Below are 12328 nucleotides of genomic sequence, written 5' to 3' on the forward strand. Positions count from 1 at the left end.
AGGCAGATATGCCCTAAGCTGCAGCTTACTTCTGTCTATTATATATGTAGTCGACTGTAAATCATCAGCACTTCAGTAGAAAGCTAATAAATAAATTTTGGTATGCGGTCCTTTACAGAGTTGCTGTAAATTATATTACACTATCTTCCTTCCTTCTTGGACTGCAAGTGCAGTACGATTGATTACGGCTAAGAACCGTTAGACCATTCAACTGTCCGATACCTGTAGCAATTTTCGTCTTCATCAACACACTACAGCATTTTATTTATCGGATTTCACTTAGTGTCACTTTTTTACGAACTTTCGCTTGTTATATCCTTCGTCAGTTTAGTTTTCTACACTCTCAGCACAGCTACGACGTCTTTTGATACGGGGCTCACCTAACACTAAGTACTGTGAAGCAGTAATCACTATTAAACAATGGAACTCTTCACGGAGTAATATAAATTTCTTTAAACTGCGATGTTTTATCGAACAAATATAAGTGTCTGGTGTGATGTAGCGATACTTCATTTGTTGCTGCACTTTTTAATTGCGATGGAAAATACGTACACAAGGTGAACCAAAACTCGACCGACAAACTTTCAGAGGTTTGTCATGGATACTTTCTGATACTTTGGTGTAAGAGCTCCACGCTCTCCGGCGGTTCGATAAAGAATTACTGAATTTCGTTTGATTTATTACCACAGCCAGCTGTTAATTGCACAGAAAATAGTGCACAGTAGCGGAAATGTCGACGATATGTGCTCATGTGCTCTGTGTCTTGTCTCCAATCGCTCACGGTATTAGTCGACCACAATATTATTGCATCTGAGACGGAGGGCGCTTCGGTCGGCTTAACGTTAGCTTTCATTGTGATATTGTCCGCCCCCAGTAGCTGAATGGTCACCGTAAGGGATTGTCAATCCTCTGGGCCTGGGTTCGATTCTCGGCTTGGTCGGGAAATTTTCTCCGCCCAGGGGCTGGGTGTTGTGTTGTCCTCATCATCATCTTATCATCCTCATCGATTGCAGGTCGCCGAAGTGGCGTCAAATTGAAAGGCCGGCACCCGGCGAACGGTCTGCCCGACGTGGTGCCCTAGCCATACTATTAAATTATATATATATATATATATATATATATATATATATATATATATATATATATATATATATATTTGACGAGTACACGCTGAACCACTTGATAGTATATGCACATGTGCCCGCAAAGCATTGACAGTGCGATGCATCTTCCTTAGCCACCACTGAACTTGTTTACTGTAACGTCACTGCATATTTTCGATAGCGACCACGGGAGGCCAAGTGCAATACTGTCCTGGTTAATAGTACCTGCTGTTAACAACGATAGTACCCATTTTCCTCTTCGCCCTCAAACTCACATTCTTTACTGCTCGATTGTGTCTCGGGTTTGTTTTTCCATTAGTGTTACTTGCGCGTTGACATTGATGCACAGCAGTACCATAGGTAGGTTTGCTGATCGAGAGTTGGCCGATCTGCACCTCGTGTGTGGGTTCAAAAATGGCTCTGAGCACTATGGGACTTAACATCTCTGGTCATCGGTCCCCTAAGAACTACTTAAACCTAACAAACCTAAGGACATCACACAACACCCAGTCATCACGAGGCAGAGAAAATCCCTGACCCCGCCGGGAATCGAACCCGCAACACTACCGCACGACCACGAGCTGCGGACTGTGTGGGTTCACTGAGTGCGGTGGAAGAGCAGCACAACGGCGCTATGCTGAGCTGTTCTCGCACCGATGGGAGTCACATCACAGTGCAGTGTTTTGCCTGAGGGTTGTTGCATTACTCTTTGTTGTGTGTGTTGTACATTTTGTTTATTGCATATTACAGGCGCTTCTACACGGAAACATGGGTGATTGCGGTAACAAACCAAATACGTCGTAATTACATTATTACTCTGTAATCAGCCACTGGGGACCGTGGTTCCCTTGAACCTAAATTCTCAGAAGTCATCCCACAGACAACCTGTGAGAGTTTGTCAGTGGAGTTCTGGCTCACCCTGTAAATTCATATAGGTACCCTTTCAACATTTTGCGTGTCACTTCGGCCACAACCACGCAGATTCCAAGACAGCGAAATTATTAGTTAGAAGTGTTGTGAGAATGAAAATTTGCTGTAATATTCATGTGTGCCTGCCCTTGTCTACCAATATAAAAGTTGACTTGTTCACAGTAATCGTATTAGTTATTCATGTTTCACATTTTTAGCCCACACTTCGAAACACTTCAATAACAGCATACTTACGAACACCAGGCTGATAATGTAGAAGACATGTATCTGTCAATGGAGTACTAGACCGTGAAATGTGTCGGCAAAATTAATACTTAAATCTGCGACAACTTTTCTTGTAAAATTTATTTTTCCTTGCATAATCACGTCAGGCTCGCACTTAAGACGCCGGCTCCTAAAGCCAACTCAGCCTGTTACTTAGCTACACCTGAGTGACATTGGTCGTAGCAAAGGCAGAGGTGCTATACAGAAATTCGTAATAGATGGCTATAAGTAGACATCTTTTGCTTAGTATCTTTGTGCATATTTAGAGTGTTCTGCGAAAGTTGAATTCCGGTTAAGGGTACAAGACTTTTAGCAATATTTATGATATTTGATTTATGAGCATAAGGCTGTGGTAAAACTCATAATTCCCTGTCTAACGTTTCGTCTTGCACTGTTGGGCACGGAATCAGAGGTTTTAACGGCTCAGAGAGCTGTTACAGACTCAAAACTAACTCAACAAGCCCAGCTGTTTATATGTATCCAACCAAATGGTCGGTTCATAACGTCATCAGACGGCTGCCGACGTTTGTGATGTAGCTTGTAGAGGAGAACAGTTGGTTCTGTTTGTTATATTTTGCACTAGGGCCTACAACGTGTCCAGGCAGAGTCCTCCTCCTTTGCTGTTGAAATAAATTTTGTGTGCACGGCCCCTCCCGCCGGAGGTTCGAGTCCTCCCTCGGGCATGGGCATGGGTGTGTGTGTGTGTGTGTGTGTGTGTGTGTGTGTGTGTGTGTTGCTCTTAGCATAAGTTAGTTTAAGTAGTGTGTAAGACTAGGGACCGATGACCTCAACAGTTTGGACCCCTAGGAATTCACACACATTCGAACACATTTTATTTTTGTGCTTTTGAATTTCTACGGCCTCTCTGCTCATCCTATCGTAGTAATTATTAGATCTTGTTAAAACCACAGTGTCAGAGACACGAATTTCGTGGTTTGCCGACCCTTGCTTGGACACACATGAATAGGTCGGCTTGCTGAGCTTGTTTTGAGTCTGTCTGAGTTGTTATAACCTTTGATGAAGATTTAGGCAGTGGAAGACGAAACGTTAGAGAATTATGCCCTGGACGCGGCTTGATGCCCACAAATCAAATATCAGCAGTATCGCAAATACCGACCGTGAAAATCTACACTGCATAACAAGACCTTTTGTTGCAGTGACTGCGTCTTACCATCTTTGACAAAGGACATCCAGGTGTGAACACGCACGCTTAAAATTGTATGACTTTTTAATGCATTTGCAGTCACAGTACTAACTCAATCCACATCCACACACATCTTTTATACTCCCTATATTGTATGTACACGTGAACCGAGCAGGGCGCTGCAGTGGTACAAAACTGGACTCTTTTTCTGGAGGAAGGCGGTTAAAACCTCTGCCCGGACATTCATATTTAGGTTTTCCGTTGCTCCCGCAATTTGCTTATAGCAAATGTTGGATGGAATACTTGGTGTGACCTTTCTTTCGCCGTCCTTCCACAAGACGAATTTCTACCCCGTCTTTAAATATCTCCTTGTCGACGGGACGTAAAACGAGAATCTTCCTTCCCTTCTATTTGTCCACACATCGAATATGTTATTAGACCACACATATACTTAACTTTAGTTGCCAACAGACCATAATTACCACAGTCGTATAAACCAATTTGAGCCATTGCAGTGCCAACCAGTAGTCTAAAACTATTTTCACAAGGGGCGTATAATATAAAGCCGTATATGACTCGTTTATACCAGTGTCAACGCGCGATCTGCGGGAGTCCTTGGTATTTTTAGAATTTAACTCCTCGATAAATGCACGTGTAGAGACTGTGCGGTAATTACCGCAGGGATTATTGGTCATTTTAAAGCTGCAATTTCTGATATAATTAATGAGAGAAACAGTAATTACAGAAACGGAAGAGCACGCACGTAGCTTTGTCAACTGTCTCCCCCTCACTGTTGAACTGTGTGTTCCTGGCCACCTTACCAGAAGAAAAACAACAACAAGCTTATTGACCATCTAAAGCGCTCATTTACAAAGCAGTTGACCCCGCATCGAGACTAGTAATCATAGTTGCAGTTGAACTGCGGTACCTTTGTTATCGTTATGGAGTGAATATACACCGACGGAAAAAGAATCGTAGCACTAAGGAGTTGAGCGACATAAACGAAACCTGACAGGCGTGTTTCTACATCTGAAACATGATGTCTTAGCGCCGGCCGCGTAAGGGTGGCGCTATTAGCGTTACCGTGAGGACAGTAATCATGTGTGCTTTAAATACCTCTGTAATGATCGTGAGCGGTAGTTACCTTTGAGATTGGACACGGTGAATAGATGGCAGTCAAGAATTCCTTTAAGGCGACAAAGACGCCGTTATCAACACCTCACTGAGTTTGAACGAGTTCGTGTAATAGAGCTACGAGAATCCGGATGTTTCTTTTGCGATATCGCAGAACGGCTTGGCAGGAATGTAACCACTTTACACGATTGCTGACAGCAATGGCACTGGAATGTACGGTCGGCAGAAAGCAGACGGCCAAATGGCAGTTCAGAGAGGGAAGACCATAGTGTTCGGCGTATGGCTCTGCCGCGTCATACTACATCTGCAGCAGCAATTTGAGCAGAACTTGTCACCACATTGGCACAAAAAACTTACGAATCAGTTACTTCAAGGACAGCTCCGAGTCAGATGCCCTGTAGCTTGCGTTCCAGTGCCCCAAGCCACCGACTCCAGTTGTGTCAAGCGATAGCTCATTGGAGGGGAGGTGGAGATGTGTTTTCTGATGAAAGCTGGTTCTGTCTTGGTGCCAGTGATGGTGGCGTGTTGTTAGGAGGAGGCCAGTTGAGTACCTACACCTGAAGTTATGGTCTGGGGTACCATTTTGCCTGACAGGTGGAGCACTCTCGCGGTTACCCTGGCCCGACTGCAACTTTGTACGTCAATCTGGTGATTCGACGTGTTGTGCTGCCATTCAGGAACGGCATTCTGAAGGATATTTTCCAACAGGATACCGCTGGTGTAAGTCAACATGTTCAAAAATGTTCAAATGTGGGTGAAATCCTATGGGACTTAACTGCTAAGGTTGTCAGTCCTCTTTCATGTTATACATATTGTAAAGCGTTAAAACCCCGATATTCTTTTATAAACACCCCGTGGAGTATGACAACTGCCAGGACTACAGAAAGAAAACAAACATTTCAATGACCGGACGGACAGTACATAATGTTGTGAAGGGGAAAAAAAAAGTGACGCGAGTGAGTTACGAACACGGCTCGCCCACTTGACATTTTAACACCGTGACTACTCAACCACGACGCCGTCACCATCTTAATGTAGATCTGTATTGCATTTCTTGTCCTTGAACCATTAATGGTTGCTATTTTGCTTTTTTTACACAGTTCAGTACACCTTCTTCCTGTTTCAAGCTTGATCTGTACTCAGTTTTTGACAGGGTTAACTTTTTTTTTGCACTTATTCGACAGCACTCTGTAGTAAACATTCCTTTCACGCTTTCTTCCGTTTACGCTTAAACACAAGACTTGTATCCGGGGTGTTGGGACATGTCGACGCTGCACTGGAGTATTTCCTTTAGTTTGCCTCGAATGATAACACTGCGTGAGCTGCAGCTCTGCTGTTCCTTTCGTGTCCGACTTTGGACTCGGTGACGGACCGTCGGTTAAGCATGACTCGTTTCCCGGGTGATGAGTTGCCATTGAGGAAGGACACGCGTCTTCCTGGCGGCAGCGGCAGCAGCGCTGGGGGGATGGATGAGGGCCGCCTCGGGCCGGGGTTTACGGCGGTCGCCGTGGGTGGTCCCGGCTGGGCGCAGTCAGGGACGTCGGGTCTGCACAAGCCGCTCCTCGCAGCTCCGCGCCGTGTGACGCTCTGCACTCGTGTTGGGGGCGCCCGGGCTTCCGAACCGTACTCGCTCGTCGGCATTGGGGATTTCGTCGCAGTCAGTGCAGAAATGATTCCTGCAAAGTGACTACCGCGACAGGTATGCGCGGATGCGGGAAATGCGTTCAGTATCCTCGCTTCGTCTGCATGGCCCCATATCGGCACCGGTTATCTGCGGACATGAAAATAATTGCAAATAACTTTAAATGTGGGCATTTTAGGAACTGAAAGTTACTTTAACCGGTCGCAGTCTGTGTTATTTCTACTATGCTTCCGGACGGTTGACCGCCTCCATCATCAGAGCATTTACTCTAATTTGCAAAGCATTTATGTGTGACTTTTTGGTAACTTATGACATTGTCTAATAACAGACAGTGCCCCAATATTTTCATATCAGTAATCGTACACTGTCCAATCACATTAATGTGACCAGCGCCTATGTCCAACATCAGCGTGCAATAATCACTCAGAGACGGCTGCTGGCAGTACTAGCAGTGGAGGGTAAAAGCGTGCACGCAGAGCGGAAACAGTGCAGCGATTTATCTGACGACCAAAAGAGGGTTATCATTGACATTCCAAACGTGGATGGAAGCATTTCCGAAACAGGTATGTTTCTAAAGTTTGTAAACTGCCGCAGTGCATGGCAAAATTGCACTATCCAAAACCGGTGCCAAGGCAACTGTGGCGCACCACGGGCCATAGATGACAGAAATTACATAGAATTATATTAATACCTTCAGCTGCTAACGGGCGTTGATATATATCAACGGGAACAGGTGGAAATGTGTGCCCCGACCGGGACTCGAACCCGGGATCTCCTGCTTATATGGCAGACGCTCTATCCATCTGAGCCACCGAGGGCACAGAGGACAGTGCGACTGCAGGGACTATCTCGCGCACGCCTCCAGCGAGACCCACATTCTCACCTTGTATGTCCACACACTATATTCGTAGTGTCCCATCCGAACACACTCAGTACTCGTGGAAGATTCTTACCAAGTTCCGTAAGAGTTCGGGGAATATGTGTGCATCCGCACAGAAGAAGAAAGTTATGGCCGGTATTGCCAGAACTATGTACTTATATGGTTATGGTGTCTGTTCTTTCAGACATGTCCGAAAGAACAGAGACCATATCCATATATAGATGACAGAGATGAACGACGGCTGCCGAGATGTATCCGGGCTAATTTTCACGCTAATACCATAATTGGACGTCCATTGTGTGGCGACAAGTAGATTTTTGGAATGAATCACGTCTTATGCTCCATCGGACTGATGGCCGTTGACGCATACGGCGTGAAGCACCTGAAAGCGAAACATCCTGTAACAATCGTCGGTATGGTCCCGGCCGAATGAGGGAGCCTTATCACTTGAGGAATATTTACGTGGCATTCCCTGGATGATCTCTTCATTTTGGAATTCACAATGGGTCAACAGAAGTATGCATCTGTCCTTGAGATGCCGGTCAAGATTTTGTCTAAAATCGTCCTGGAATGTTAAAAAAAAAATATTCTTGCACTTAGAGAAAATGTGAAATTGGAATCCCGGTCGGACAAGTATTTTTAATCCGCCAGGAAATTTCAAATAATATTTTTGTTTTTCTAGGCTTCTTACTATGAGTCTACTGTGCTTTTAAGGGTTAAGCTTAGATCGATTGTAAACGTAATTAGTTTTCGCATAACGTTTACAAAAGTTTGTTTTTCTTTGATTACCCTCACAGGAAAATTTGAAAGAATAACGTTAACAAAATGGCCGACTAAACCGTTGGCATAAGAGAGCGATAGGATATTGAAATTCCCACGCGGCACTCATGTGCTAAAACTGATGTGGCTTTTGTAGGCCAATTTGAGGCTGTTCCCCGACTTGGTACACCGCACGTGCACTGCGTCAATTCATTCGCCTCGACTTCCTGTGCACCACTGTGGTACGTTGTAAACAGGTGCCATTTACACCCTGTACAGATAAATGAAGTATATAATGTTGTTCTTTGTGTCTTGTCGCTTGATGTGCGGTCTTAATGGAACTTCTGATTAATTCTAGTCTGATGTCCGTCTACATCTTCTTTGTGTATGCACCGATGTCCCAGATTATTTCATAGCGTCTCGTCTCCGGATGAAACTTAGCCAATAGCCTATACGGTGATTGCCTTGTTTCTAAGATTCGACGATTTACACGCGCGTCCGAAGTCGACGTCAATCTGTATTTTCCTACCACGTTGCAATTCTCCTAACCAGTAGCACTGGTTATAATATACGTCCTGACACATTGCTTAATACAGTTCATAGAACGCATGTCAACTTCATGCATTTGCACGTAATGACTTCACGCAGTTATCTTAATTAAAAAAATGTGTGTTAGATGTGGACTTCTCGTCTCTGTTCTGCAGTACCATTTATTCCGAGCGACTGGAGCGACAGTAGTGAGGGATAGCTACTTTCTCACTTCGTTATGACATAAAGAAGTTTATAATGCAGAGCAGTAGCCAAATTAAAGACGTTTCTGCTTTGCGGTAGCATTTATTTCGAGCGTCTGGAGCGCTGTATGATGGACAGTTGTGAGCAGAGGGATAGCTACTTTCTCACTTCCTAATGGCATAAAGAAGTTTATAATGCAGCGCTGTAGCCAAATTAAAAGCCGCACGGCCTAGCGGGCCTTGTCACGGTTCCCGCGGCTTCCCCGGTCGGAGGTTTGAGTCCTCACTCGGGGATGGGTGTGTGTGTTGCCGTTAGCGTAAGTTAGATTAAGTAGTGTGTAAGCTTAGGGACTGATGACCTCAACAGTTTGGTCCCATAGGCTCTTACCACAAATTTCCAAATTAAAGTACTAGTACCATAGACGTAAATTAAAGGAAACTTATTAAAGTGCTAGGCTTTAAGCGAAGAAGGGCTTTCATTGCATAGTGTAACCTCCTCTGCTACACGTATAAGAGTGACCAAAAGGTTTCCGTTTCAGGGCGTTGTCGCAGTACAGCGTAACTCCGTTGCAGGTATATAAGCACCGACATGTAGTGACATTCGCGTCATTCCGACGTACGTGCGATAAATGCGGAAACGTGAACTATTGCGACTTTATTACTAAATGCGTCCCAACAAGACCGACATTTTTTTCTTGGTGCCAAAGGACAAACACCGGTAGACATCCACAGCCGGCCGGTGTGGCCGAGCGGTTGTAGGCGCTTCAGTCTGGAACCGCGCGAGTGCTACGGTCGCAGGTTCGACTCCTGCCTCGGGCATGGATGTGTGTGACGTCCTTAGGTTAGTTAGGTTTAAGTAGTTCTAAGTTCTAGGGGACTGATGACCTCAGATGTTAAGTCCCATAGTGCTCAGAGCCATTTGAACCATCCATCGGAGAAAGAAGAATGTGTACGACGCAGCATGTCTACCGAAAACCAACGTCGTGGAATGGTGCGCCAACTTTTGTGCTGGTCGCGGTTCGACACGTAACGGTGGTCGATCTAGGTCAGCGATATTAAAGTGGGAGACATTGGAACATCCGTCCTGTAGCTTTGAGCTGTACGATGCGATTATCACTTCTTCGGTCCTTTAAAAAAGGCCTTCTGGGAATAATGATTCCTGTCGGATGAGGATGTGCAGCAGGCAGTTACGGACTTATTCACGCAGCAGAACACAAAGTTTAACCAAACGGGTATCTTGTCGTCTTCGACGTTGCGCGTCGGTGAAATGATTGCGTGAACGCTCATGGCGATTTTGCCTGATTGGCATATCGATTCTGGAGTGTACGGCCCGCGAACGGAAAGTTTTTAATCGCCCGTTAAAGTTTATCTGTCACGGCTACTAACTTATAGAAAAAAAGGTTTTCACTTAGAAACGTGATAATATTTTATTACTGTAATTTTCTTGTTCCCTTATGATATCTTCATGTTTAATATCTTAACGTTTATTTCAATGATACTATTTTTAGACCTACCAAGTTGTATTCTTACCAAATTAGGTTATTCTTTTGTAGCACACTCCTGGTCTTTTTGCAAACCAAATGTGATTATTTGCAGCTTTGATACCACGTCCTTCTGCTTGAAATGGGGTAGTTTTATTGATTGCATTTAGAAAACATCGTTCCTGTCAAATACAACTAGCTCTTTATTCACATGAAGTGAAGTGTTGAGTGCTATTGACAAGGGATTTTAGATCGATTCCGTATTTCTGGATTTCCGGAACGCTTTTGACCCTGTAGCACACAAGCGGCTCGTAGTGAAATTGCGTGCTTACGGAATATCGTCTCAGTTATGTGACTGGATTTGTGATTTCCTATGAGAGAGGTAATTGACGGGAAGTCATAGAGTAAAACAGAAGTGATTTCTGGTGTTCCCCAAGGTAGTGTTTCTTATCTATATAAACGATTTTGGAGACAATCTGAGCAGCCGTCTTCGGTTGTTTGCAGATGACGCTGTCGTTTATCGACTAATAAAGTCATCAGATGATCAAAACAAACTGCAAAACGATTTAGAAAAGATATCTAAATGGTGCGAAAAGTGGCAGTTGACCCTAAATAACGAAAAGTGTGAGGTCATCGACATGAGTGGTAAAAGGAACTCGTTAAACTTCGGTTACACGATAAATCAGTCTAATCTAAAAGCCGTAAATTCAACTAAATAGCGACGTATTACAATTACGAACAACTTAAATTGGAAGGAACACACAGAAAATGTTGTGGGGAAGGCTAACCAAAGACTGCGTTTTATTGGCAGGACAGTTAGAAAATTTAACAGATCTACTAAGGAGACTGCCTACAATAGACTTGTCCGTCCTCTTTTTAGAATACTGCTGCGTGGTGTGTGGTCCTTACCAGGTAGGACTGACGGAGTACATCGAAAAAGTTCAAAGAAAGGCAGCACGTTTTGTATCATCGCGAAATATGGGAGAGAGTGTCACAGAAATGATACAGTATTTGGGCTGGAAATCATTATAATAATGGCGTTTTTCTTTGCGACGGAATCTTCTCACGAAATTCCAATTACCAAGTTTCTCCTCCGAATGCGAAAATATTTTGTTGACACCGAGCTACATAGGGCGGAACGATCACCAGGATAAAATAAGGGAAATTATAGCTCGTACCGAAAGATATAGGTGTTGATTCTTTCCGCGCGCTACGAGATTGGAATAATAGAGAATTGTGAAGGTGGTTCGATGGACCCTCTCCCAGGCACTTGAATGTGATTTGCAGAGTATCCATGTAGATGTAGAATCAAGGAGCAATTAGAACAGGAGTCAGGGGAATATCAGGGAGGTTTCAGACCATGGAGAAGCTGTGCAGAACAGATAATTAGTTTAAAATTGATTATGGCATACTACAAGAAACGGAACAAACCTCTGGCAATAACATTTGTAGATTTTAAGAAGGCATATGACTGTCTGCACAGACCTTCAGTATAAAAAATTTTAAGAAATCTAGGACTCCATCCAAAACTAATTAAAGAATACAACTCACTCTAACGAACGCCAAATCAAAAATGAAGTTTAGAGGAGAAATTTCGGAACCATTCCTCATAAAAGCAGGCTTAAGACAAGGTGACTGCCTATCACCGTTCCTGTTCAACTGTGCACTGTAATACATAATGAGAGAATGGTACAAGGACAATCCAAAGATGATAAGAATTGGAAGTGCAAAAGATGATATTAGCTTAAACTGCTTGGGATTCGCTGATGTTCTTGCTCTCCTACCCAACACCGTTCAAGAAGCCAAGCAACAAGTGAAATCACTACAAGAAATAGCAGAGAAAGTAGGCCTTAGAATATCATTTGAAAAAACGGAGTTTATGCTAACTGATCCACCACTTGCAAACAGAATTACAATAGGAGAACAGGAAATCAAAATTGTTGATAAATTTAAATGTTTAGGCGAAATAACAACATACAGTCTAAATGCGAAGCCATCATGGCAGAACTACGCACATTACATTACCAAAACTACATACAGCAAAAAAGCCTATCTATAGATGCAAAATTAAAACACTATAAAACAGTTACACAACCAGAAAATAACGTATGCAGCTGAAACTATCTTCAAAACAACTAATACAGCAGAAATTGACAGAATACTAAAAATAGAAAGAAGAATAATTAGGACATGTATAAATAAACAGTATAAAATAAATGGACATTGGAGAATAACATCAAATGAAACAGTATGTAAGAAA

General features: G+C 43.5%; 1 protein-coding gene and 1 non-coding gene across 2 annotated transcripts in view; one reads left to right on the top strand and one right to left on the bottom strand.

Moving 5' to 3' along the window:
- LOC126418457 (homeobox protein PKNOX1-like) overlaps window positions 1–12328 on the top strand; it is a 714504-nt gene that overhangs the window by 444864 nt on the left and 257312 nt on the right. The gene's annotated exons all lie outside the window — the stretch shown is intronic.
- On the bottom strand, window positions 6962–7036 carry Trnai-uau (transfer RNA isoleucine (anticodon UAU)). The gene has a single exon. It is a non-coding gene; the product is annotated as a tRNA-Ile (tRNA).

This window comes from Schistocerca serialis, chromosome 9 (assembly GCF_023864345.2).
Source record: "Schistocerca serialis cubense isolate TAMUIC-IGC-003099 chromosome 9, iqSchSeri2.2, whole genome shotgun sequence".
Taxonomy (NCBI): Eukaryota; Metazoa; Arthropoda; class Insecta; order Orthoptera; family Acrididae; genus Schistocerca; species Schistocerca serialis.